General features: G+C 45.3%; 13 non-coding genes and 4 pseudogenes across 13 annotated transcripts; 1 reads left to right on the forward strand and 16 right to left on the reverse strand.

The window, feature by feature from the left end:
- Positions 1-714: 714 nt before the first annotated feature.
- On the reverse strand, positions 715-878 carry LOC144462967 (U1 spliceosomal RNA). The gene has a single exon (XR_013491110.1). It is a non-coding gene; the product is annotated as a U1 spliceosomal RNA (small nuclear RNA).
- Positions 879-1,859: 981 nt separating this feature from the next.
- On the reverse strand, positions 1,860-2,050 carry LOC144463411 (U2 spliceosomal RNA). The gene has a single exon (XR_013491554.1). It is a non-coding gene; the product is annotated as a U2 spliceosomal RNA (small nuclear RNA).
- Positions 2,051-2,753: 703 nt separating this feature from the next.
- LOC144463140 (U1 spliceosomal RNA) lies at positions 2,754-2,917 on the reverse strand. Its single transcript, XR_013491282.1, has one exon. It is a non-coding gene; the product is annotated as a U1 spliceosomal RNA (small nuclear RNA).
- A 981-nt stretch (positions 2,918-3,898) lies between these two features.
- On the reverse strand, positions 3,899-4,089 carry LOC144462892 (U2 spliceosomal RNA). The gene has a single exon (XR_013491056.1). It is a non-coding gene; the product is annotated as a U2 spliceosomal RNA (small nuclear RNA).
- Positions 4,090-4,808: 719 nt separating this feature from the next.
- Positions 4,809-4,972, reverse strand: LOC144463105 (U1 spliceosomal RNA). Its single transcript, XR_013491247.1, has one exon. It is a non-coding gene; the product is annotated as a U1 spliceosomal RNA (small nuclear RNA).
- A 981-nt stretch (positions 4,973-5,953) lies between these two features.
- On the reverse strand, positions 5,954-6,144 carry LOC144462882 (U2 spliceosomal RNA). The gene has a single exon (XR_013491046.1). It is a non-coding gene; the product is annotated as a U2 spliceosomal RNA (small nuclear RNA).
- A 719-nt stretch (positions 6,145-6,863) lies between these two features.
- On the reverse strand, positions 6,864-7,027 carry LOC144463146 (U1 spliceosomal RNA). The gene has a single exon (XR_013491288.1). It is a non-coding gene; the product is annotated as a U1 spliceosomal RNA (small nuclear RNA).
- A 981-nt stretch (positions 7,028-8,008) lies between these two features.
- LOC144463387 (U2 spliceosomal RNA) lies at positions 8,009-8,199 on the reverse strand. The gene has a single exon (XR_013491528.1). It is a non-coding gene; the product is annotated as a U2 spliceosomal RNA (small nuclear RNA).
- Positions 8,200-8,918: 719 nt separating this feature from the next.
- On the reverse strand, positions 8,919-9,082 carry LOC144463098 (U1 spliceosomal RNA). Its single transcript, XR_013491240.1, has one exon. It is a non-coding gene; the product is annotated as a U1 spliceosomal RNA (small nuclear RNA).
- A 981-nt stretch (positions 9,083-10,063) lies between these two features.
- Positions 10,064-10,254, reverse strand: LOC144463412 (U2 spliceosomal RNA). Its single transcript, XR_013491555.1, has one exon. It is a non-coding gene; the product is annotated as a U2 spliceosomal RNA (small nuclear RNA).
- A 719-nt stretch (positions 10,255-10,973) lies between these two features.
- Positions 10,974-11,137, reverse strand: LOC144463104 (U1 spliceosomal RNA). The gene has a single exon (XR_013491246.1). It is a non-coding gene; the product is annotated as a U1 spliceosomal RNA (small nuclear RNA).
- A 981-nt stretch (positions 11,138-12,118) lies between these two features.
- On the reverse strand, positions 12,119-12,296 carry LOC144462900 (U2 spliceosomal RNA; annotated as a pseudogene).
- A 274-nt stretch (positions 12,297-12,570) lies between these two features.
- Positions 12,571-17,337, reverse strand: LOC144462841 (uncharacterized; annotated as a pseudogene).
- A 1,255-nt stretch (positions 17,338-18,592) lies between these two features.
- Positions 18,593-18,762, reverse strand: LOC144463123 (U1 spliceosomal RNA). The gene has a single exon (XR_013491265.1). It is a non-coding gene; the product is annotated as a U1 spliceosomal RNA (small nuclear RNA).
- A 981-nt stretch (positions 18,763-19,743) lies between these two features.
- On the reverse strand, positions 19,744-19,922 carry LOC144462903 (U2 spliceosomal RNA; annotated as a pseudogene).
- A 363-nt stretch (positions 19,923-20,285) lies between these two features.
- LOC144462827 (uncharacterized) lies at positions 20,286-24,649 on the reverse strand (annotated as a pseudogene).
- A 5-nt stretch (positions 24,650-24,654) lies between these two features.
- On the forward strand, positions 24,655-24,839 carry LOC144462895 (U2 spliceosomal RNA). Its single transcript, XR_013491059.1, has one exon. It is a non-coding gene; the product is annotated as a U2 spliceosomal RNA (small nuclear RNA).
- The last annotated feature ends 885 nt before the right edge of the window (positions 24,840-25,724 follow it).

Genomic DNA, 25,724 nt, shown 5'->3' on the forward strand with positions numbered 1-25,724 from the left:
CTGCTGAGTGAAGTGGGAGACTCAGTCTCCTCATTGTGACTCTAGCTCGCGGGTTCAATATGATTTCGATCGCTACAAAAACACACGGCAGACTGTGAACGTGAAGTTCGATGTTTTATGACTGATGGGCAACACAAATATGCATCCGATCGCACACTTTTATTACAAAAGGTTATGGGAGTTAACGCGGGCCGAAAAGTGATACTGCCAATGGGTCAGCGGAAAAGGAGGGAGTCACAGCACGGTCTCTCGCGCTGACTGGTCGTAATCTGCTGTGTTTTTTTCGGCATGTTGTCAACCTTCAGAAGATTTCAAAACATAGAGTGCATCCATCATAAATATCTGCAAACTAAAGTAAACAATTTAAGATTTGTCTCTACTCGTTGACTGTCTTTATATTAACAACGGAGAGCCGCTGCCACTGTGACTTGACGCGTTTCACTGAAAAATGCCCCACTTTTAATACGGTGGGCGGGGGCATCAGTTGCAACCCACATATTATTCTAAATGACTGAGTGTGAGGAAATAACATTATCATAGGAGCTTGTTTTGCTTCTTCAGTAGTGGCACAGATGTGAAGTGATGCGGTACCGACTTGCACTGACACAACGGGCAAGGGCAAAGCCTGTGATTGAGCGTGAAATGGCGTTTGATGCACGCGGTTCTCTAGTGCCATATGCTGCCACAGCTGTTGGTTGCATTAAACAAGCACATCAGGGGAGAGCGCGAACGCAGTCCCCCACTACCAGAAATTATGCAGTCGAGATTCCCACATTTGGGGAATTCGCAGAGGTCAGCTCAATCGGAGTGCAGTGACCGAGCCTCGCCCTGGGTGAACCACCTTCTTGATCATGGTATCTCCCCTGCCAGGTAAGTATGACTTGTACACCTCACACACAGGGGCCTCATTCACGGTCATACGATGATAGGTGATGGTGCTGGCAATGTATAGCAATGACCAGTCCAGAACCACACACTATAAAGGCTCTGATAATCTACAGGACGCTAATATACAAGAGACACTTTTGTAGTGAGACTGAACAAAACTTGTTCACATTTTACTTGAGAGAAATGGGCACATATCTCATCACGCCATGCTGTATATCCATAGTAAAAGCTAAGCTAACATGGCCAGGCTGTCCACTGATCGCCAATAAATGAGGCAAAAACCTAAGTGAGTTCACACCAGACAAAGATAAATGACACTGCAATCAAGTGTTGTTTGATCTGCATTTAAAAGAAAAAAGTCAGCGGAAAGACTAAAAAACAGGCCTGTCTCCTCACATTAGAGACACGGCGTGATCCGCCCGCTGCTGCCACCTATTGGTCTGGAGTGTGAACAACACTTTGTTAAAAATATATCCACATGCTTCTCTGTTTGAAACTAAAGGAAAGAAGAAAATAATATTATAAATAAAAGCGCAACCATATGAAGAGTGTTTGCCTTTCTTTTGACATATCGGCACAGACCCGACTGTGGCAAACAGCGGCAGAAATTATGCAGAGTGGATTTTCACGTTGGGGGAATGGATCTATTCATCTGACTGAACTGGCAGCTAGTGGTCTCACTCAACAGGTACCGGTTCAATTCATTTTACAGTGAGATGCATGTAACAGGTCCTCAAAAGGAAAGTGCCAGACAGTGGCGAAAAGTTCAAACACGGCCAAAGTTCCAAAAAGAGAAGTTGGGCAAGTGTGTAAATGATGCCATAGCGCATGACTATTAGAAATGCGCACCTGGTAGAGGGGCTCAGTCAACACATACGCAATTTGCACGCTAGCATGGCGAAAACAAGAAATCAAGGCGAGGGCACATTAGAGACACGTCCTACGTGGTCTGTTTTCAACACGTTGAGGGAGTGGGGTGCACCGTTTCTGGAAGTGCTGCAATAACAGGTCGATGCGTGGAGTGGACGGGGCAAGCCCCTTTTCCATCTCCCTGTTCCAAAAAGCAATTTAATATATGGTCCCCGGGTAGGGGATGTATCGGATATTAAACTGATAAGAACAGATACTACACTTGATCTTAGCCAAAAGGCCGAGAAGCGATACTGACTGCTGAGTGAAGTGGGAGACTCAGTCTCCTCATTGAGACTCTAGCTCGCGGGTTCAATATGATTTCGATCGCTACAAAAACACACGGCAGACTGTGAACGTGAAGTTCGATGTTTTATGACTGATGGGCAACACAAATATGCATCCGATCGCAGACTTTTATTACAAAAGGTTATGGGAGTTAACGCGGGCCGAAAAGTGATACTGCCAATGGGTCAGCGGAAAAGGAGGGAGTCACAGCACGGTCTCTCGCGCCGACTGGTCGTAATCTGCTGTGTTTTTTTCGGCATGTTGTCAACCTTCAGAAGATTTCAAAACATACAGTGCATCCATCATAAATATCTGCAAACTAAATTTGTCTCTACTCGTTGACTGTCTTTATATTAACAACGGAGAGCCGCTGCCACTGTGACTTGACGCGTTTCACTGAAATTGCCCCACTTTTAATACGGTGGGCGGGGGCATCAGTTGCAACCCACATATTATTCTAAATGACTGAGTGTGAGGATATAACAATATCATAGGAGCTTGTTTTGCTTCTTCAGTAGTGGCACAGATGTGAAGTGATGCGGTACCGACTTGCACTGACACAACGGGCAAGGGCAAAGCCTGTGATTGAGCGTGAAATGGCGTTTGATGCACGCGGTTCTCTAGTGCCATATGCTGCCACAGCTGTTGGTTGCACTAAACAAGCACATCAGGGGAGAGCGCGAACGCAGTCCCCCACTACCAGAAATTATGCAGTCCAGATTCCCACATTTGGGGAATTCGCAGAGGTCAGCTCAATCGGGGTGCAGTGACCGAGCCTCGCCCTGGGTGAACCACCTTCTTGATCATGGTATCTCTCCTGCCAGGTAAGTATGACTTGTACACCTCACACACAGGGGCCTCATTCACGGTCATACGATGATAGGTGATGGTGCTGGCAATGTATAGCAATGACCAGTCCAGAACCACACACTATAAAGGCTCTGATAATCTACAGGACGCTAATATACAAGAGACACTTTTGTAGTGAGACTGAACAAAACTTGTTCACATTTTACTTGAGAGAAATGGGCACATATCTCATCACGCCATGCTGTATATCCATAGTAAAAGCTAAGCTAACATGGCCAGGCTGTCCATTGATCGCCAATAAATGAGGCAAAAACCTAAGTGAGTTCACACCAGACAAAGATAAATGACACTGCAATCAAGTGTTGTTTGATCTGCATTTAAAAGAAAAAAGTCAGCGGAAAGACTAAAAAACAGGCCTGTCTCCTCACATTAGAGACACGGCGTGATCCGCCCGCTGCTGCCACCTATTGGTCTGGAGTGTGAACAACACTTTGTTAAAAATATATCCACATGCTTCTCTGTTTGAAACTAAAGGAAAGAAGAAAATAATATTATAAATAAAAGCGCAACCATATGAAGAGTGTTTGCCTTTCTTTTGACATATCGGCACAGACCCGACTGTGGCAAACAGCGGCAGAAATTATGCAGAGTGGATTTTCACGTTGGGGGAATGGATCTATTCATCTGACTGAACTGGCAGCTAGTGGTCTCACTCAACAGGTACCGGTTCAATTCATTTTACAGTGAGATGCATGTAACAGGTCCTCAAAAGGAAAGTGCCAGACAGTGGCGAAAAGTTCAAACACGGCCAAAGTTCCAAAAAGAGAAGTTGGGCAAGTGTGTAAATCATGCCATAGCGCATGACTATTAGAAATGCGCACCTGGTAGAGGGGCTCAGTCAACACATACGCAATTTGCACGCTAGCATGGCGAAAACAAGAAATCAAGGCGAGGGCACATTAGAGACACGTCCTACGTGGTCTGTTTTCAACACGTTGAGGGAGGGGGGTGCACCGTTTCTGGAAGTGCTGCAATAACAGGTCGATGCGTGGAGTGGACGGGGCAAGCCCCTTTTCTATCTCCCTCTTCCAAAAAGCAATTTAATATATGGTCCCCGGGTAGGGGATGTATCGGATATTAAACTGATAAGAACAGATACTACACTTGATCTTAGCCAAAAGGCCGAGAAGCGATACTGACTGCTGAGTGAAGTGGGAGACTCAGTCTCCTCATTGAGACTCTAGCTCGCGGGTTCAATATGATTTCGATCGCTACAAAAACACACGGCAGACTGTGAACGTGAAGTTCGATGTTTTATGACTGATGGGCAACACAAATATGCATCCGATCGCAGACTTTTATTACAAAAGGTTATGGGAGTTAACGCGGGCCGAAAAGTGATACTGCCAATGGGTCAGCGGAAAAGGAGGGAGTCACAGCACGGTCTCTCGCGCCGACTGGTCGTAATCTGCTGTGTTTTTTTCGGCATGTTGTCAACCTTCAGAAGATTTCAAAACATACAGTGCATCCATCATAAATATCTGCAAACTAAAGTAAACAATTTAAGATTTGTCTCTACTCGTTGACTGTCTTTATATTAACAACGGAGAGCCGCTGCCACTGTGACTTGACGCGTTTCACTGAAAAATGCCCCACTTTTAATACGGTGGGCGGGGGCATCAGTTGCAACCCACATATTATTCTAAATGACTGAGTGTGAGGATATAACAATATCATAGGAGCTTGTTTTGCTTCTTCAGTAGTGGCACAGATGTGAAGTGATGCGGTACCGACTTGCACTGACACAACGGGCAAGGGCAAAGCCTGTGATTGAGCGTGAAATGGCGTTTGATGCACGCGGTTCTCTAGTGCCATATGCTGCCACAGCTGTTGGTTGCATTAAACAAGCACATCAGGGGAGAGCGCGAACGCAGTCCCCCACTACCAGAAATTATGCAGTCCAGATTCCCACATTTGGGGAATTCGCAGAGGTCAGCTCAATCGGAGTGCAGTGACCGAGCCACGCCCTGGGTGAACCACCTTCTTGATCATGGTATCTCCCCTGCCAAGTAAGTATGACTTGTACACCTCACACACAGGGGCCTCATTCACGGTCATACGATGATAGGTGATGGTGCTGGCAATGTATAGCAATGACCAGTCCAGAACCACACACTATAAAGGCTCTGATAATCTACAGGACGCTAATATACAAGAGACACTTTTGTAGTGAGACTGAACAAAACTTGTTCACATTTTACTTGAGAGAAATGGGCACATATCTCATCACGCCATGCTGTATATCCATAGTAAAAGCTAAGCTAACATGGCCAGGCTGTCCACTGATCGCCAATAAATGAGGCAAAAACCTAAGTGAGTTCACACCAGACAAAGATAAATGACACTGCAATCAAGTGTTGTTTGATCTGCATTTAAAAGAAAAAAGTCAGCGGAAAGACTAAAAAACAGGCCTGTCTCCTCACATTAGAGACACGGCGTGATCCGCCCGCTGCTGCCACCTATTGGTCTGGAGTGTGAACAACACTTTGTTAAAAATATATCCACATGCTTCTCTGTTTGAAACTAAAGGAAAGAAGAAAATAATATTATAAATAAAAGCGCAACCATATGAAGAGTGTTTGCCTTTCTTTTGACATATCGGCACAGACCCGACTGTGGCAAACAGCGGCAGAAATTATGCAGAGTGGATTTTCACGTTGGGGGAATGGATCTATTCATCTGACTGAACTGGCAGCTAGTGGTCTCACTCAACAGGTACCGGTTCAATTCATTTTACAGTGAGATGCATGTAACAGGTCCTCAAAAGGAAAGTGCCAGACAGTGGCGAAAAGTTCAAACACGGCCAAAGTTCCAAAAAGAGAAGTTGGGCAAGTGTGTAAATCATGCCATAGCGCATGACTATTAGAAATGCGCACCTGGTAGAGGGCCTCAGTCAACACATACGCAATTTGCACGCTAGCATGGCGAAAACAAGAAATCAAGGCGAGGGCACATTAGAGACACGTCCTACGTGGTCTGTTTTCAACACGTTGAGGGAGGGGGGTGCACCGTTTCTGGAAGTGCTGCAATAACAGGTCGATGCGTGGAGTGGACGGGGCAAGCCCCTTTTCCATCTCCCTGTTCCAAAAAGCAATTTAATATATGGTCCCCGGGTAGGGGATGTATCGGATATTAAACTGATAAGAACAGATACTACACTTGATCTTAGCCAAAAGGCCGAGAAGCGATACTGACTGCTGAGTGAAGTGGGAGACTCAGTCTCCTCATTGAGACTCTAGCTCGCGGGTTCAATATGATTTCGATCGCTACAAAAACACACGGCAGACTGTGAACGTGAAGTTCGATGTTTTATGACTGATGGGCAACACAAATATGCATCCGATCGCAGACTTTTATTACAAAAGGTTATGGGAGTTAACGCGGGCCGAAAAGTGATACTGCCAATGGGTCAGCGGAAAAGGAGGGAGTCACAGCACGGTCTCTCGCGCCGACTGGTCGTAATCTGCTGTGTTTTTTTCGGCATGTTGTCAACCTTCAGAAGATTTCAAAACATACAGTGCATCCATCATAAATATCTGCAAACTAAAGTAAACAATTTAAGATTTGTCTCTACTCGTTGACTGTCTTTATATTAACAACGGAGAGCCGCTGCCACTGTGACTTGACGCGTTTCACTGAAAAATGCCCCACTTTTAATACGGTGGGCGGGGGCATCAGTTGCAACCCACATATTATTCTAAATGACTGAGTGTGAGGATATAACAATATCATAGGAGCTTGTTTTGCTTCTTCAGTAGTGGCACAGATGTGAAGTGATGCGGTACCGACTTGCACTGACACAACGGGCAAGGGCAAAGCCTGTGATTGAGCGTGAAATGGCGTTTGATGCACGCGGTTCTCTAGTGCCATATGCTGCCACAGCTGTTGGTTGCATTAAACAAGCACATCAGGGGAGAGCGCGAACGCAGTCCCCCACTACCAGAAATTATGCAGTCCAGATTCCCACATTTGGGGAATTCGCAGAGGTCAGCTCAATCGGAGTGCAGTGACCGAGGCACGCCCTGGGTGAACCACCTTCTTGATCATGGTATCTCCCGTGCCAAGTAAGTATGACTTGTACACCTCACACACAGGGGCCTCATTCACGGTCATACGATGATAGGTGATGGTGCTGGCAATGTATAGCAATGACCAGTCCAGAACCACACACTATAAAGGCTCTGATAATCTACAGGACGCTAATATACAAGAGACACTTTTGTAGTGAGACTGAACAAAACTTGTTCACATTTTACTTGAGAGAAATGGGCACATATCTCATCACGCCATGCTGTATATCCATAGTAAAAGCTAAGCTAACATGGCCAGGCTGTCCACTGATCGCCAATAAATGAGGCAAAAACCTAAGTGAGTTCACACCAGACAAAGATAAATGACACTGCAATCAAGTGTTGTTTGATCTGCATTTAAAAGAAAAAAGTCAGCGGAAAGACTAAAAAACAGGCCTGTCTCCTCACATTAGAGACACGGCGTGATCCGCCCGCTGCTGCCACCTATTGGTCTGGAGTGTGAACAACACTTTGTTAAAAATATATCCACATGCTTCTCTGTTTGAAACTAAAGGAAAGAAGAAAATAATATTATAAATAAAAGCGCAACCATATGAAGAGTGTTTGCCTTTCTTTTGACATATCGGCACAGACCCGACTGTGGCAAACAGCGGCAGAAATTATGCAGAGTGGATTTTCACGTTGGGGGAATGGATCTATTCATCTGACTGAACTGGCAGCTAGTGGTCTCACTCAACAGGTACCGGTTCAATTCATTTTACAGTGAGATGCATGTAACAGGTCCTCAAAAGGAAAGTGCCAGACAGTGGCGAAAAGTTCAAACACGGCCAAAGTTCCAAAAAGAGAAGTTGGGCAAGTGTGTAAATGATGCCATAGCGCATGACTATTAGAAATGCGCACCTGGTAGAGGGGCTCAGTCAACACATACGCAATTTGCACGCTAGCATGGCGAAAACAAGAAATCAAGGCGAGGGCACATTAGAGACACGTCCTACGTGGTCTGTTTTCAACACGTTGAGGGAGTGGGGTGCACCGTTTCTGGAAGTGCTGCAATAACAGGTCGATGCATGGAGTGGACGGGGCAAGCCCCTTTTCCATCTCCCTGTTCCAAAAAGCAATTTAATATATGGTCCCCGGGTAGGGGACGTATCGGATATTAAACTGATAAGAACAGATACTACACTTGATCTTAGCCAAAAGGCCGAGAAGCGATACTGACTGCTGAGTGAAGTGGGAGACTCAGTCTCCTCATTGAGACTCTAGCTCGCGGGTTCAATATGATTTCGATCGCTACAAAAACACACGGCAGACTGTGAACGTGAAGTTCGATGTTTTATGACTGATGGGCAACACAAATATGCATCCGATCGCAGACTTTTATTACAAAAGGTTATGGGAGTTAACGCGGGCCGAAAAGTGATACTGCCAATGGGTCAGCGGAAAAGGAGGGAGTCACAGCACGGTCTCTCGCGCCGACTGGTCGTAATCTGCTGTGTTTTTTTCGGCATGTTGTCAACCTTCAGAAGATTTCAAAACATACAGTGCATCCATCATAAATATCTGCAAACTAAAGTAAACAATTTAAGATTTGTCTCTACTCGTTGACTGTCTTTATATTAACAACGGAGAGCCGCTGCCACTGTGACTTGACGCGTTTCACTGAAAAATGCCCCACTTTTAATACGGTGGGCGGGGGCATCAGTTGCAACCCACATATTATTCTAAATGACTGAGTGTGAGGATATAACAATATCATAGGAGCTTGTTTTGCTTCTTCAGTAGTGGCACAGATGTGAAGTGATGCGGTACCGACTTGCACTGACACAACGGGCAAGGGCAAAGCCTGTGATTGAGCGTGAAATGGCGTTTGATGCACGTGGTTCTCTAGTGCCATATGCTGCCACAGCTGTTGGTTGCATTAAACAAGCACATCAGGGGAGAGCGCGAACGCAGTCCCCCACTACCAGAAATTATGCAGTCCAGATTCCCACATTTGGGGAATTCGCAGAGGTCAGCTCAATCGGAGTGCAGTGACCGAGCCACGCCCTGGGTGAACCACCTTCTTGATCATGGTATCTCCCCTGCCAGGTAAGTATGACTTGTACACCTCACACACAGGGACCTCATTCACGGTCATACGATGATAGGTGATGGTGCTGGCAATGTATAGCAATGACCAGTCCAGAACCACACACTATAAAGGCTCTGATAATCTACAGGACGCTAATATACAAGAGACACTTTTGTAGTGAGACTGAACAAAACTTGTTCACATTTTACTTGAGAGAAATGGGCACATATCTCATCACGCCATGCTGTATATCCATAGTAAAAGCTAAGCTAACATGGCCAGGCTGTCCACTGATCGCCAATAAATGAGGCAAAAACCTAAGTGAGTTCACACCAGACAAAGATAAATGACACTGCAATCAAGTGTTGTTTGATCTGCATTTAAAAGAAAAAAGTCAGCGGAAAGACTAAAAAACAGGCCTGTCTCCTCACATTAGAGACACGGCGTGATCCGCCCGCTGCTGCCACCTATTGGTCTGGAGTGTGAACAACACTTTGTTAAAAATATATCCACATGCTTCTCTGTTTGAAACTAAAGGAAAGAAGAAAATAATATTATAAATAAAAGCGCAACCATATGAAGAGTGTTTGCCTTTCTTTTGACATATCGGCACAGACCCGACTGTGGCAAACAGCGGCAGAAATTATGCAGAGTGGATTTTCACGTTGGGGGAATGGATCTATTCATCTGACTGAACTGGCAGCTAGTGGTCTCACTCAACAGGTACCGGTTCAATTCATTTTACAGTGAGATGCATGTAACAGGTCCTCAAAAGGAAAGTGCCAGACAGTGGCGAAAAGTTCAAACACGGCCAAAGTTCCAAAAAGAGAAGTTGGGCAAGTGTGTAAATCATGCCATAGCGCATGACTATTAGAAATGCGCACCTGGTAGAGGGGCTCAGTCAACACATACGCAATTTGCACGCTAGCATGGCGAAAACAAGAAATCAAGGTGAGGGCACATTAGAGACACGTCCTACGTGGTCTGTTTTCAACACGTTGAGGGAGTGGGGTGCACCGTTTCTGGAAGTGCTGCAATAACAGGTCGATGCGTGGAGTGGACGGGGCAAGCCCCTTTTCCATCTCCCTGTTCCAAAAAGCAATTTAATATATGGTCCCCGGGTAGGGGATGTATCGGATATTAAACTGATAAGAACAGATACTACACTTGATCTTAGCCAAAAGGCCGAGAAGCGATACTGACTGCTGAGTGAAGTGGGAGACTCAGTCTCCTCATTGAGACTCTAGCTCGCGGGTTCAATATGATTTCGATCGCTACAAAAACACACGGCAGACTGTGAACGTGAAGTTCGATGTTTTATGACTGATGGGCAACACAAATATGCATCCGATCGCAGACTTTTATTACAAAAGGTTATGGGAGTTAACGCGGGCCGAAAAGTGATACTGCCAATGGGTCAGCGGAAAAGGAGGGAGTCACAGCACGGTCTCTCGCGCCGACTGGTCGTAATCTGCTGTGTTTTTTTCGGCATGTTGTCAACCTTCAGAAGATTTCAAAACATAGAGTGCATCCATCATAAATATCTGCAAACTAAAGTAAACAATTTAAGATTTGTCTCTACTCGTTGACTGTCTTTATATTAACAACGGAGAGCCGCTGCCACTGTGACTTGACGCGTTTCACTGAAAAATGCCCCACTTTTAATACGGTGGGCGGGGGCATCAGTTGCAACCCACATATTATTCTAAATGACTGAGTGTGAGGATATAACAATATCATAGGAGCTTCTTTTGCTTCTTCAGTAGTGGCACAGATGTGAAGTGATGCGGTACCGACTTGCACTGACACAACGGGCAAGGGCAAAGCCTGTGATTGAGCGTGAAATGGCGTTTGATGCACGCGGTTCTCTAGTGCCATATGCTGCTACAGCTGTTGGTTGCATTAAACAAGCACATCAGGGGAGAGTGCGAACGCAGTCCCCCACTACCAGAAATTATGCAGTGCAGATTCCCACATTTGGGGAATTGGCAGAGGTCAGCTCAATCGGAGTGCAATGATCGAGCCTCGCCCTGGGTGAACCACCTTCTTGATCATGGTATCTCCCCTGCCAGGTAAGTATGACTTGTACACCTCACACACAGGGGCCTCATTCACGGTCATACGATGATAGGTGATGGTGCTGGCAATGTATAGCAATGACCAGTCCAGAACCACACACTATAAAGGCTCTGATAATCTACAGGACGCTAATATACAAGAGACACTTTTGTAGTGAGACTGAACAAAACTTGTTCACATTTTACTTGAGAGAAATGGGCACATATCTCATCACGCCATGCTGTATATCCATAGTAAAAGCTAAGCTAACATGGCCAGGCTGTCCACTGATCACCAATAAATGAGGCAAAAACCTAAGTGAGTTCACACCAGACAAAGATAAATGACACTGCAATCAAGTGTTGTTTGATCTGCATTTAAAAGAAAAAAGTCAGCGGAAAGACTAAAAAACAGGCCTGTCTCCTCACATTAGAGACACGGCGTGATCCGCCCGCTGCTGCCACCTATTGGTCTGGAGTGTGAACAACACTTTGTTAAAAATATATCCGCATGCTTCTCTGTTTGAAACTAAAGGAAAGAAGAAAATAATATTATAAATAAAAGCGCAACCATATGAAGAGTGTTTGCCTTTCTTTTGACATATCGGCACAGACCCGACTGTGGCAAACAGCGGCAGAAATTATGCAGAGTGGATTTTCACGTTGGGGGAATGGATCTATTCATCTGACTGAACTGGCAGCTAGTGGTCTCACTCAACAGGTACCGGTTCAATTCATTTTACAGTGAGATGCATGTAACAGGTCCTCAAAAGGAAAGTGCCAGACAGTGGCGAAAAGTTCAAACACGGCCAAAGTTCCAAAAAGAGAAGTTGGGCAAGTGTGTAAATCATGCCATAGCGCATGACTATTAGAAATGCGCACCTGGTAGAGGGGCTCAGTCAACACATACGCAATTTGCACGCTAGCATGGCGAAAACAAGAAATCAAGGCGAGGGCACATTAGAGACACTGCCTACATGGTCTGTTTTCAACACGTTGAGGGATGGGGGTGCACCGTTCCTGGAAGTGCTGCAATACCAGGTCGATGCGTGGAGTGGACGGGGCAAGCCCCTTTTCCATCTCCCTGTTCCAAAAAGCAATTTAATATATGGTCCCCGGGTAGGGGATGTATCAGATATTAAACTGATAAGAACAGATTTTTTTTTTCTTTTGAAAATTTTTTATTGACACTTATATCAGACGTTTTACATAAACCTTCAAATGTTTAAAGCATACAATTTTAAGTTATAAAAGTGACAAAACAATGATAAATAATGTAATCTGTAAAAAACCAAGCTTAAACGATTAAAAAAAAAAATCTTTTAAGAAATATTACAGATAAAATTGTCACAAGTTAAAGGTTTACATAAAAGCGTTTCTTCAATGAATGTCCAATGTGTCGAGTGTCCACAATAAAAGTCTGTAAAGGGGAGTGCAAAAGTTAAAATGTCTTCTGTCCTTTGCAGTGCAGGAGCGGAAAGAATCCCTACCAAGGGTAACTCATTCCGCTCCCCCAAACAGTTTGGTCTCTCGGGATCCTGTCCTGGTGCTCAGAGGAGATCCCCACCCTGAAGCTCCTTCCCACCTGCCTCACCCGGAGAGTCAGGCCGCTGCTGCTTTGACCTTTTCCTGTGTAGCTCCGACTCCTTCATCCGAATGGGCACGGAGGCGATTCTTCTTTGTGGCTGCGTCCTAGGCCTGCCACCTGCAGCTTCGGCCTCTTTGACCATTGCTGCGGCCATTCGGATCGCAGCCGCGGGGGGGATCTGCATGTGCTTTCTTGCCAGCAAGTTTCTGGAGGTCCATATGGCGTATTTGATGGCGGCCAGGGTGAGCCACTGTTTGGCGAAGTCACAGGTTGGAATGTGTTCTTGGCTCACCCCATACATTACCAACGGTGCTGTGAGGACCTCCCTTGCTGGCAAGTACGGGAATTTTAAGGAGTCGGCTGTTGCCCACTGGTCTACGGCAGCACTGCACTCCCAGAGCAAGTGCCTCACCGACTCAGGCGCGCCACAACCTGGTCGAGGACACGTTGGGTGCGCTGACATGCCCCGGGAGTGCATCACGGCCCTGACTGGGAGGATCTCATGAGCCACCATCCATGACAGGTCCCGGAGTCTGTTTGGGAGAGCGGAATGGTTCACGTTGCGCCAAACTGATGATGGCTCGCCAAATGTGAGCCAGCGCACTGGACTCACTGGTTCCCGCTCCTGCACAACAGAGATAAGAGAGCGTTGGTTAGATAAAATTTGCAACTCCTCCTGCTCAAGATTAAAACAACATAGAAAGGACTGGATAACAGCATAAGCTGGTGGTAAGTTAAAGGACACAGGCACTTTAAGATCACTGGTTAAAATCTTGATTTTCCTGAGGTAGGTCCCCATCCAGAACCGTGTAATTGCTGCTGTCTTGGGGTTTCTGGATGGGGCTGTAGCGGCTGTGATATGAAGTGTGGTGTATCTGCTTCCTAAAAACAAGTGTAGGTCCGGCACTGCTTTTCCTCCTTTTTCTTTTGGCTTCTTCATGATGTCCCTCTTTAGTCGTTCCCACTTTGACCCCCACAGGAAATAAAAAATGGCACGCTCAAGGTCCAATATTGCTTTTCTAGGTGGGATAAAAACAGAACTGGTAAGTAAAAGCAAAGGTAAAATCACTGCTTTGATGATTAAAACCTTTCCTTCCATCGTCAGTCCCCTAAGTCTCCAGTACCCCAGTCTCTGCCTAACTTTCCCTACCATGTCTGGCCAATTAGTTTCCCCTCCCCCCTCCCTATCAAATTTGACCCCGAGTATCCTCTGGTCAGTCTGGGTCACAGTCAGGGGGAGTCTTGTCATCTCAGTCATTTCCCAGGGTCCATAAAACTGGGCTTGGGTCTTGCTCCTGTTAAGCTTTGACCCAGAAGCCCGTCCAAACCAGTCAGTCAAGTCAAGTGTCCTGTTGACAGATAAAAGGTCAGTGCATAAGATATTAATGTCGTCCATATATAAAATGCATTTTGTGTCCAGTCCCCCGCTCCCTGGTACTCTAACCCCAGTGATTCGTTTGTCCCTTCTCAAGATCTGTGCCAGTGGTTCGATACAAGTAACATAGAGGAGGGCAGATAACGGACATCCCTGACGGACGCCGCAGTTTATATTCACTGCTTTTGTCAGATGCCCATTAACAACGAATTTGCTGGTAATGCCCCGGTACAGCAACCCCACCCAAGCTATAAATCTCTCTGGAAACCCCATTTTTTGCAGTACCTGGAAAAGGTACTGGTGCGAGACCCGATCAAAGGCTTTCTCAAAGTCTAAATTTAGAACTACTAGCCGGATGTTTCTGTCTCTCACATAACAGATGGTGTCTCGGATCAGTAGGAGGCTGTCGGTGATCCTCCTCCCCGGTATGGCACAGGCTTGATCCGGGTGAATCAAGTCATCTACAAACAAAGTCATTCGAGATGATAAGAGTTTGCTAAAAAGTTTACAGTCCAGATTTAAAAGCGTTATAGGTCTCCAGTTCTTCAAGTCAGTCTTGTCTTTGTCTTTGTGGAGTAGGGTTACTATCCCTATTCTAAAACTGTCAGGAAGTCGGTCGAGTCTTTCAAAATCCATAAAAACAGCAAGTAAGTCAGGTGCTAAAATGTCCCAAAAAGTCAAGTAAAATTCCAAGGGAAGCCCGTCTTGTCCTGGTGACTTTCCTGTTTTAAAGCTCTTAAGACCTTTGTTCAACTCTAAAAGTGTAAAATCTTGGGTTAAAAGCACACTGTCCTCAACTCTGTGTTCAATGAATTTTAAAACTTCAGTTATGGTGTCCGTTTCCACAGGTTTTTCACTGTATAGTTCTTTATAAAATGTTTCTATAGTTGTTTTAATTTCTCCTGTTGTTTCCGCTGTGCACCCATTTTCTGTCTTTAGTTTTAAAATGTTTCCCCCTTTATTTACAATTTTCTTAAAAAAATATCTTGTGCACTTCTCCCCTTCCTCTATCTCCCTTTCCCTGCTTCTTAAAATGACACCTTTGCTTTTGATTTCTGCTAATATCGACATCTCTGTTTTAACTTGTTTTATTTCTTCATTAAAATCCATCCCTTGTAGGTTTAGGTTAAAATATCTCTGGAGTCGTTTTTGCAGTCCCAACATGCGTCTGTCATCCCTATCTTTTTTCTTCTTACCTGCCTGTCTAAAGAAAGTCTGGGTCCGTCCCTTAACCATTTCCCACCAGTGTGCACGTGTATCGTAAAAGTCTTGAAGGGTCTGCCACTCACTGTACTGCTCCCTATACTGCCTAACTAACTCCCTATCTTCTAAAAGGGAGCAGTTGAGTTTCCACAGACCACTTCCTGAAGTCACACCAGAAGGTAGTGATAGGGTGCAGGATAGCATTGCGTGATCGGAAAAGAACACCTGTGTTAATCTAGCATCGGTTGGTGGGCAATCACGGGATAAAATGTAATCTATGCGAGAGGCTCTGGTGCCATCACCACTGACCCAGGTGAAGCCCTCCTCTCTAGGATGCATGGTTTTAAAGCAGTCCAAGAGTTTAAAATCCCTGCATATGTCCTGTAATAAAACCGATGTTTTGTCAATTTTAAAATCTCCTCCTGCTCTTTTCCTATCGTTCCTGTTTAAAATACAATTAAGATCTCCCCCTACAACTAAAGGTGCCCTACCTAGCATGTGGGACTGCAAGTCTTTTAAAAGGTCATACCTGTCATTTTTTTCATTAAAACCATAAACATTTAAGACGTTAAAATCCTTTCCCATAAAAGTCAAGTGTGCTAAAAGTGCCCGACCGCTTCTCACCACAGTGCTGCCCTTCACCAAGACGAGAGGGTTTTTGATTAAAATGGCCACTCCGTCATTTTTATTTGCGTTGGATCCGCTCCAGATTGATGGATTTGGCCATAAGTCCTCCCACTCTCTATAGTGGTTTAAAAACGGTAGGCCACACTCCTGTATTAAAAACACATCTGACTTAAAAGTGTTAAGAAAGGATAAAACAGTCTGAGCTCTAACTCTCGACTTTACGCTTCTCACATTAATAGTTGAGAAGGTGAGAGTCATGAGTATGGTTAAAAATAACAAGTATGACATCCTAAAAGGCTAAAAGGTATTAAAAACAAGGACAGTTAATCACATTCATGTGAATGGAGTTCTTCCTTCACTTCTATGGGTGAAAAGTGAGGGGGGTGAACTCCATTTCCCTTTCGGACTCTTGGAGTTGGTCTCTGACGCAGGGTTGCGTTGAGTTTTGAGTCCTTAGGGGTTGATTGCAGAGCTATGGTTAAGAAAGAGGCCTCATTTGGAGAATCGGAAGGGAAGACTCTGGGTTCCTCCACAGATGAACTGTCTGAGTAGTCCCCAGCTCTTCCCTTCTTCTCTGTCACCGCAGGGGAGTCAGAGGACAATTCTGATATAGGCCTCTTGGCCTGCTGGGCATTGGGGAGGGTGGCATCCTCGCTATCAGTTTCCTGTTCGGTGCTAGTTCTGCCCTCTGCCTGCATCACCCCATCCTCTTCAACACTTTCCACTGGTGGGGCGATTGCAGGCCCCTCCCCTTCTCCCGCCTCACCTGATCCCTGCTCGCCAATCACAGGATTTGGCGGGAGATTTGAATTTTCCAGCCCAGCATCTTCAATTAGCTCTGTTAACTGTTCAACATTCTGTCCGTTTTCTGTTTGCTTTGTGGCTTTTACTTTGCTGGCAAAAGACTTGGGGCAGTCTCTGAAGAGGTGGTTAGTTTCTCCACAGAGATTGCACTTTCTGCTGTTGGTGCATTCCTGAAAAGTGTGTCCAATTTCTCTACATTTCCCACAAATGATCTGCTTGCATGCTTCTGCCAGGTGCCCATGTTCGCCACATTTGCGGCAGAGCTTGGGCTGGCCCTGGTAATGGATGTAGCCCCTGTTGTTACCCAGAACTATCATTGGTGGTAGCTGTTTCAGGCCCTGGAAGCCTTGGGGGTCCTGCCATTGCTGAATGGGGATCCTCCAAGCACAATTCCAGATGCCATCCTCATCTCTCACCTTGGTAGCCTGGCCTTTCACAGTGCAGTATCTGCCCAGCCACAAACAAATATCGTCTGCATTCACTGTCTCATTGAACATTCTGACAATAACCGTTTTAGAGGCATTGTCAGTCAGTTTTTCAACAGTGAAAGCAGAAAACTGGGTCTTTTCATTTTCATATCGTGTCCAGAAATCTCTTAATGCAATTGCAGAACGAAAGCTCACGTCAAATCCTTTGTTGGACGGCAAAGTCACAATACAGTTTATGTCATCAGGCTTGAAGTTTAGGGTTCTCTGAATCAGTTTCCTTGAAAAATCAAGCCTTGACATAACCATGGGCTTTCCGTCAACCTCACTGAGTATAAAGCGGACACTGTGGTGCCTCCGCATGCCAGCATAGTTACCCGACATGGTGGAGGCACCACACACTACAAATGAAAGACACTAAAACACTGTAAAATGCTACTTAAAATGGCTAAAGACAGGTAAAACCGTTCAATAAATAACTAATTAAGAAGCGCACTTGCCTTTTCCCTGTTGACCTGGTCTGGATGTTTCATGAACAGAGTACAGGCTAGCAATCCTCTGGGCCAATGTCTTCCTTTGTGTAAGTGTCTCGACTATTAATATCAGCTGAAATAATTTCCACAAAGAAAGAGGGTAATATATCCTCCAAACAGTGTATAAACCAATACCACAGACAGGCAAGAGTTTTCCACAAACTGGAGGCGATCGCAGTCTTAGCCAAAAGGCCGAGAAGCGATACTGACTGCTGAGTGAAGTGGGAGACTCAGTCTCGTCATTGTGACTCTAGCTCGCGGGTTCAATATGATTTCGATCGCTACAAAAACACACGGCAGACTGTGAACGCGAAGTTCTATGTTTTATGACTGATGGGCAACACAAATATGCATCCGATCGCAGACTTTTATTACAAAAGGTTATGGGAGTTAACGCGGGCCGAAAAGTGATACTGCCAGTGGGTCAGCGGAAAAGGAGGGAGTCACAGCACGGTCTCTCGCGCCGACTGGTCGTAATCTGCTGTGTTTTTTTCGGCATGTTGTCAACCTTCAGAAGATTTCAAAACATACAGTGCATCCATCATAAATATCTGCAAACTAAAGTAAACAATTTAAGATTTGTCTCTACTCGTTGACTGTCTTTATATTAACAACGGAGAGCCGCTGCCACTGTGACTTGACACGTTTCACTGAAAAATGCCCCACTTTTAATACGGTGGGCGGGGGCATCAGTTGCAACCCACATATTATTCTAAATGACTGAGTGTGAGGATATAACAATATCATAGGAGCTTCTTTTGCTTCTTCAGTAGTGGCACAGATGTGAAGTGATGCGGTACCGACTTGCACTGACACAACGGGCAAGGGCAAAGCCTGTGATTGAGCGTGAAATGGCGTTTGATGCACGCGGTTCTCTAGTGCCATATGCTGCTACAGCTGTTGGTTGCATTAAACAAGCACATCAGGGGAGAGCGCGAACGCAGTCCCCCACTACCTACACTAGAAATTATGCAGTCGAGATTCCCACATTTGGGGAATTCGCAGAGGTCAGCTCAATCGGAGTGCAATGACCGAGCCTCGCCCTGGGTGAACCACCTTCTTGATCATGGTATCTCCCCTGCCAGGTAAGTATGACTTGTACACCTCACACACAGGGGCCTCATTCACGGTCATACGATGATAGGTGATGGTGCTGGCAATGTATAGCAATGACCAGTCCAGAACCACACACTATAAAGGCTCTGATAATCTACAGGACGCTAATATACAAGAGACACTTTTGTAGTGAGACTGAACAAAACTTGTTCACATTTTACTTGAGAGAAATGGGCACATATCTCATCACGCCATGCTGTATATCCATAGTAAAAGCTAAGCTAACATGGCCAGGCTGTCCACTGATCGCCAATAAATGAGGCAAAAACCTAAGTGAGTTCACACCAGACAAAGATAAATGACACTGCAATCAAGTGTTGTTTGATCTGCATTTAAAAGAAAAAAGTCAGCGGAAAGACTAAAAAACAGGCCTGTCTCCTCACATTAGAGACACGGCGTGATCCGCCCGCTGCTGCCACCTATTGGTCTGGAGTGTGAACAACACTTTGTTAAAAATATATCCGCATGCTTCTCTGTTTGAAACTAAAGGAAAGAAGAAAATAATATTATAAATAAAGGCGCAACCATATGAAGAGTGTTTGCCTTTCTTTTGACATATCGGCACAGACCCGACTGTGGCAAACAGCGGCAGAAATTATGCAGAGTGGATTTTCACGTTGGGGGAATGGATCTATTCATCTGACTGAACTGGCAGCTAGTGGTCTCACTCAACAGGTACCGGTTCAATTCATTTTACAGTGAGATGCATGTAACAGGTCCTCAAAAGGAAAGTGCCAGACAGTGGCGAAAAGTTCAAACACGGCCAAAGTTCCAAAAAGAGAAGTTGGGCAAGTGTGTAAATGATGCCATAGCGCATGACTATTAGAAATGCGCACCTGGTAGAGGGGCTCAGTCAACACATACGCAATTTGCACGCTAGCATGGCGAAAACAAGAAATCAAGGCGAGGGCACATTAGAGACACAGCCTACGTGGTCTGTTTTCAACACGTTGAGGGATGGGGGTTCACCGTTCCTGGAAGTGCTGCAATACCAGGTCGATGCGTGGAGTGGACGGGGCAAGCCCCTTTTCCATCTCCCCGTTCCAAAAAGCAATTTAATATATGGTCCCCGGGTAGGGGACGTATCAGATATTAAACTGATAAGAACAGATTTTTTTCTTTTGAAAATTTTTTTATTGACACTTATATCAGACGTTTTACATAAACCTTCAAATGTTTAAGGCATACAATTTTAAGTTATAAAAGTGACAAAACAATGATAAATAATGTAATCTGTAAAAAACCAAGCTTAAACGATTAAAAAAAAATCTTTTAAGAAATATTACAGATAAAATTGTCACAAGTTAAAGGTTTACATAAAAGCGTTTCTTCAATGAATGTCCAATGTGTCGAGTGTCCACAATAAAAGTCTGTAAAGGGGAGTGCAAAAGTTAAAATGTCTTCTGTCCTTTGCAGTGCAGGAGCGGAAAGAATCCCTACCAAGGGTAACTCATTCCGCTCCCCCAAACAGTTTGGTCTCTCGGGATCCTGTCCTGGTGCTCAGAGGAGATCCCCACCCTGAAGCTCCTTCCCACCTGCCTCACCCGGAGAGTCAGGCCGCTGCTGCTTTGACCTTTTCCTGTGTAGCTCCGACTCCTTCATCCGAATGGGCACAGAGGCGATTCTTCTTTGTGGCTGCGTCCTAGGCCTGCCACCTGCAGCTTCGGCCTCTTTGACCATTGCTGCGGCCATTCGGATCGCAGCCGCGGGGGGGATCTGCATGTGCTTTCTTGCCAGCAAGTTTCTGGAGGTCCATATGGCGTATTTGATGGCGGCCAGGGTGAGCCACTGTTTGGCGAAGTCACAGGTTGGAATGTGTTCTTGGCTCACCCCATACATTACCAACGGTGCTGTGAGGACCTCCCTTGCTGGCAAGTACGGGAATTTTAAGGAGTCGGCTGTTGCCCACTGGTCTACGGCAGCACTGCACTCCCAGAGCAAGTGCCTCACCGACTCAGGCGCGCCACAACCTGGTCGAGGACACGTTGGGTGCGCTGACATGCCCCGGGAGTGCATCACGGCCCTGACTGGGAGGATCTCATGAGCCACCATCCATGACAGGTCCCGGAGTCTGTTTGGGAGAGCGGAATGGTTCACGTTGCGCCAAACTGATGATGGCTCGCCAAATGTGAGCCAGCGCACTGGACTCACTGGTTCCCGCTCCTGCACAACAGAGATAAGAGAGCGTTGGTTAGATAAAATTTGCAACTCCTCCTGCTCAAGATTAAAACAACATAGAAAGGACTGGATAACAGCATAAGCTGGTGGTAAGTTAAAGGACACAGGCACTTTAAGATCACTGGTTAAAATCTTGATTTTCCTGAGGTAGGTCCCCATCCAGAACCGTGTCATTGCTGCTGTCTTGGGGTTTCTGGATGGGGCTGTAGCGGCTGTGATATGAAGTGTGGTGTATCTGCTTCCTAAAAACAAGTGTAGGTCCGGCACTGCTTTTCCTCCTTTTTCTTTTGGCTTCTTCATGATGTCCCTCTTTAGTCGTTCCCACTTTGACCCCCACAGGAAATAAAAAATGGCACGCTCAAGGTCCAATATTGCTTTTCTAGGTGGGATAAAAACAGAACTGGTAAGTAAAAGCAAAGGTAAAATCACTGCTTTGATGATTAAAACCTTTCCTTCCATCGTCAGTCCCCTAAGTCTCCAGTACCCCAGTCTCTGCCTAACTTTCCCTACCATGTCTGGCCAATTAGTTTCCCCTCCCCCCTCCCTATCAAATTTGACCCCGAGTATCCTCTGGTCAGTCTGGGTCACAGTCAGGGGGAGTCTTGTCATCTCAGTCATTTCCCAGGGTCCATAAAACTGGGCTTGGGTCTTGCTCCTGTTAAGCTTTGACCCAGAAGCCCGTCCAAACCAGTCAGTCAAGTCAAGTGTCCTGTTGACAGATAAAAGGTCAGTGCATAAGATATTAATGTCGTCCATATATAAAATGCATTTTGTGTCCAGTCCCCCGCTCCCTGGTACTCTAACCCCAGTGATTCGTTTGTCCCTTCTCAAGATCTGTGCCAGTGGTTCGATACAAGTAACATAGAGGAGGGCAGATAACGGACATCCCTGACGGACGCCGCAGTTTATATTCACTGCTTTTGTCAGATGCCCATTAACAACGAATTTGCTGGTAATGCCCCGGTACAGCAACCCCACCCAAGCTATAAATCTCTCTGGAAACCCCATTTTTTGCAGTACCTGGAAAAGGTACTGGTGCGAGACCCGATCAAAGGCTTTCTCAAAGTCTAAATTTAGAACTACTAGCCGGATGTTTCTGTCTCTCACATAACAGATGGTGTCTCGGATCAGTAGGAGGCTGTCGGTGATCCTCCTCCCCGGTATGGCACAGGCTTGATCCGGGTGAATCAAGTCATCTACAAACAAAGTCATTCGAGATGATAAGAGTTTGCTAAAAAGTTTACAGTCCAGATTTAAAAGCGTTATAGGTCTCCAGTTCTTCAAGTCAGTCTTGTCTTTGTCTTTGTGGAGTAGGGTTACTATCCCTATTCTAAAACTGTCAGGAAGTCGGTCGAGTCTTTCAAAATCCATAAAAACAGCAAGTAAGTCAGGTGCTAAAATGTCCCAAAAAGTCAAGTAAAATTCCAAGGGAAGCCCGTCTTGTCCTGGTGACTTTCCTGTTTTAAAGCTCTTAAGACCTTTGTTCAACTCTAAAAGTGTAAAATCTTGGGTTAAAAGCACACTGTCCTCAACTCTGTGTTCAATGAATTTTAAAACTTCAGTTATGGTGTCCGTTTCCACAGGTTTTTCACTGTATAGTTCTTTATAAAATGTTTCTATAGTTGTTTTAATTTCTCCTGTTGTTTCCGCTGTGCACCCATTTTCTGTCTTTAGTTTTAAAATGTTTCCCCCTTTATTTACAATTTTCTTAAAAAAATATCTTGTGCACTTCTCCCCTTCCTCTATCTCCCTTTCCCTGCTTCTTAAAATGACACCTTTGCTTTTGATTTCTGCTAATATCGACATCTCTGTTTTAACTTGTTTTATTTCTTCATTAAAATCCATCCCTTGTAGGTTTAGGTTAAAATATCTCTGGAGTCGTTTTTGCAGTCCCAACATGCGTCTGTCGTCCCTATCTTTTTTCTTCTTACCTGCCTGTCTAAAGAAAGTCTGGGTCCGTCCCTTAACCATTTCCCACCAGTGTGCACGTGTATCGTAAAAGTCTTGAAGGGTCTGCCACTCACTGTACTGCTCCCTATACTGCCTAACTAACTCCCTATCTTCTAAAAGGGAGCAGTTGAGTTTCCACAGACCACTTCCTGAAGTCACACCAGAAGGTAGTGATAGGGTGCAGGATAGCATTGCGTGATCGGAAAAGAACACCTGTGTTAATCTAGCATCGGTTGGTGGGCAATCACGGGATAAAATGTAATCTATGCGAGAGGCTCTGGTGCCATCACCACTGACCCAGGTGAAGCCCTCCTCTCTAGGATGCATGGTTTTAAAGCAGTCCAAGAGTTTAAAATCCCTGCATATGTCCTGTAATAAAACCGATGTTTTGTCAATTTTAAAATCTCCTCCTGCTCTTTTCCTATCGTTCCTGTTTAAAATACAATTAAGATCTCCCCCTACAACTAAAGGTGTCCTACCTAGCATGTGGGACTGCAAGTCTTTTAAAAGGTCATACCTGTCATTTTTTTCATTAAAACCATAAACATTTAAGACGTTAAAATCCTTTCCCATAAAAGTCAAGTGTGCTAAAAGTGCCCGACCGCTTCTCACCACAGTGCTGCCCTTCACCAAGACGAGAGGGTTTTTGATTAAAACGGCCACTCCGTCATTTTTATTTGCGTTGGATCCGCTCCAGATTGATGGATTTGGCCATAAGTCCTCCCACTCTCTATAGTGGTTTAAAAACGGTAGGCCACACTCCTGTATTAAAAACACATCTGACTTAAAAGTGTTAAGAAAGGATAAAACAGTCTGAGCTCTAACTCTCGACTTTACGCTTCTCACATTAATAGTTGAGAAGGTGAGAGTCATGAGTATGGTTAAAAATAACAAGTATGACATCCCAAAAGGCTAAAAGGTATTAAAAACAAGGACAGTTAATCACATTCATGTGAATGGAGTTCTTCCTTCACTTCTATGGGTGAAAAGTGAGGGGGGTGAACTCCATTTCCCTTTCGGACTCTTGGAGTTGGTCTCTGACGCAGGGTTGCGTTGAGTTTTGAGTCCTTAGGGGTTGATTGCAGAGCTATGGTTAAGAAAGAGGCCTCATTTGGAGAATCGGAAGGGAAGACTCTTGGTTCCTCCACAGATGAACTGTCTGAGTAGTCCCCAGCTCTTCCCTTCTTCTCTGTCACCGCAGGGGAGTCAGAGGACAATTCTGATATAGGCCTCTTGGCCTGCTGGGCATTGGGGAGGGTGGCATCCTCGCTATCAGTTTCCTGTTCGGTGCTAGTTCTGCCCTCTGCCTGCATCACCCCATCCTCTTCAACACTTTCCACTGGTGGGGCGATTGCAGGCCCCTCCCCTTCTCCCGCCTCACCTGATCCCTGCTCGCCAATCACAGGATTTGGCGGGAGATTTGAATTTTCCAGCCCAGCATCTTCAATTAGCTCTGTTAACTGTTCAACATTCTGTCCGTTTTCTGTTTCCTTTGTGGCTTTTACTTTGTTGGCAAAAGACTTGGGGCAGTCTCTGAAGAGGTGGTTAGTTTCTCCACAGAGATTGCACTTTCTGCTGTTGGTGCATTCCTGAAAAGTGTGTCCAATTTCTCTACATTTCCCACAAATGATCTGCTTGCATGCTTCTGCCAGGTGCCCATGTTCGCCACATTTGCGGCAGAGCTTGGGCTGGCCCTGGTAATGGATGTAGCCCCTGTTGTTACCCAGAACTATCATTGGTGGTAGCTGTTTCAGGCTAAGATCAAGTGTAGTATCTGTTCTTATCAGTTTAATATCTGATACGTCCCCTACCCGGGGACCATATATTAAATTGCTTTTTGGAACAGGGAGATGGAAAAGGGGCTTGCCCCGTCCACTCCACGCATCCACCTGGTATAGCAGCACTTCCAGGAACGGTGCACCCCCCTCCCTCAATGTGTTGAAAACAGACCACGTAGGACGTGTCTCTAATGTGCCCTCGCCTTGATTTCTTGTTTTTGCCATGCTAGCGTGCAAATTGCGTATGTGTTGACTGAGCTCCTCTACCAGGTGCGCATTTCTAATAGTCATGCGCTATGGCATCATTTACACACTTGCCCAACTTCTCTTTTTGGAACTTTGGCCGTGTTTGAACTTTTCGCCACTGTCTGGCACTTTCCTTTTGAGGACCTGTTACATGCATCTCACTGTAAAATGAATTGAACCGGTACCTGTTGAGTGAGACCACTAGCTGCCAGTTCAGTCAGATGAATAGATCCATTCCCCCAACGTGAAAATCCACTCTGCATAATTTCTGCCGCTGTTTGCCACAGTCGGGTCTGTGCCGATATGTCAAAAGAAAGGCAAACACTCTTCATATGGTTGCGCTTTTATTTATAATATTATTTTCTTCTTTCCTTTAGTTTCAAACAGAGAAGCATGTGGATATATTTTTAACAAAGTGTTGTTCACACTCCAGACCAATAGGTGGCAGCAGCGGGCGGATCACGCCGTGTCTCTAATGTGAGGAGACAGGCCTGTTTTTTAGTCTTTCCGCTGACTTTTTTCTTTTAAATGCAGATCAAACAACACTTGATTGCAGTGTCATTTATCTTTGTCTGGTGTGAACTCACTTAGGTTTTTGCCTCATTTATTGGCGATCAGTGGACAGCCTGGCCATGTTAGCTTAGCTTTTACTATGGATATACAGCATGGCGTGATGAGATATGTGCCCATTTCTCTCAAGTAAAATGTGAACAAGTTTTGTTCAGTCTCACTACAAAAGTGTCTCTTGTATATTAGCGTCCTGTAGATTATCAGAGCCTTTATAGTG

Source organism: Epinephelus lanceolatus, chromosome 4 (genome assembly GCF_041903045.1).
Source record: "Epinephelus lanceolatus isolate andai-2023 chromosome 4, ASM4190304v1, whole genome shotgun sequence".
Lineage (NCBI taxonomy): Eukaryota > Metazoa > Chordata > Actinopteri > Perciformes > Serranidae > Epinephelus > Epinephelus lanceolatus.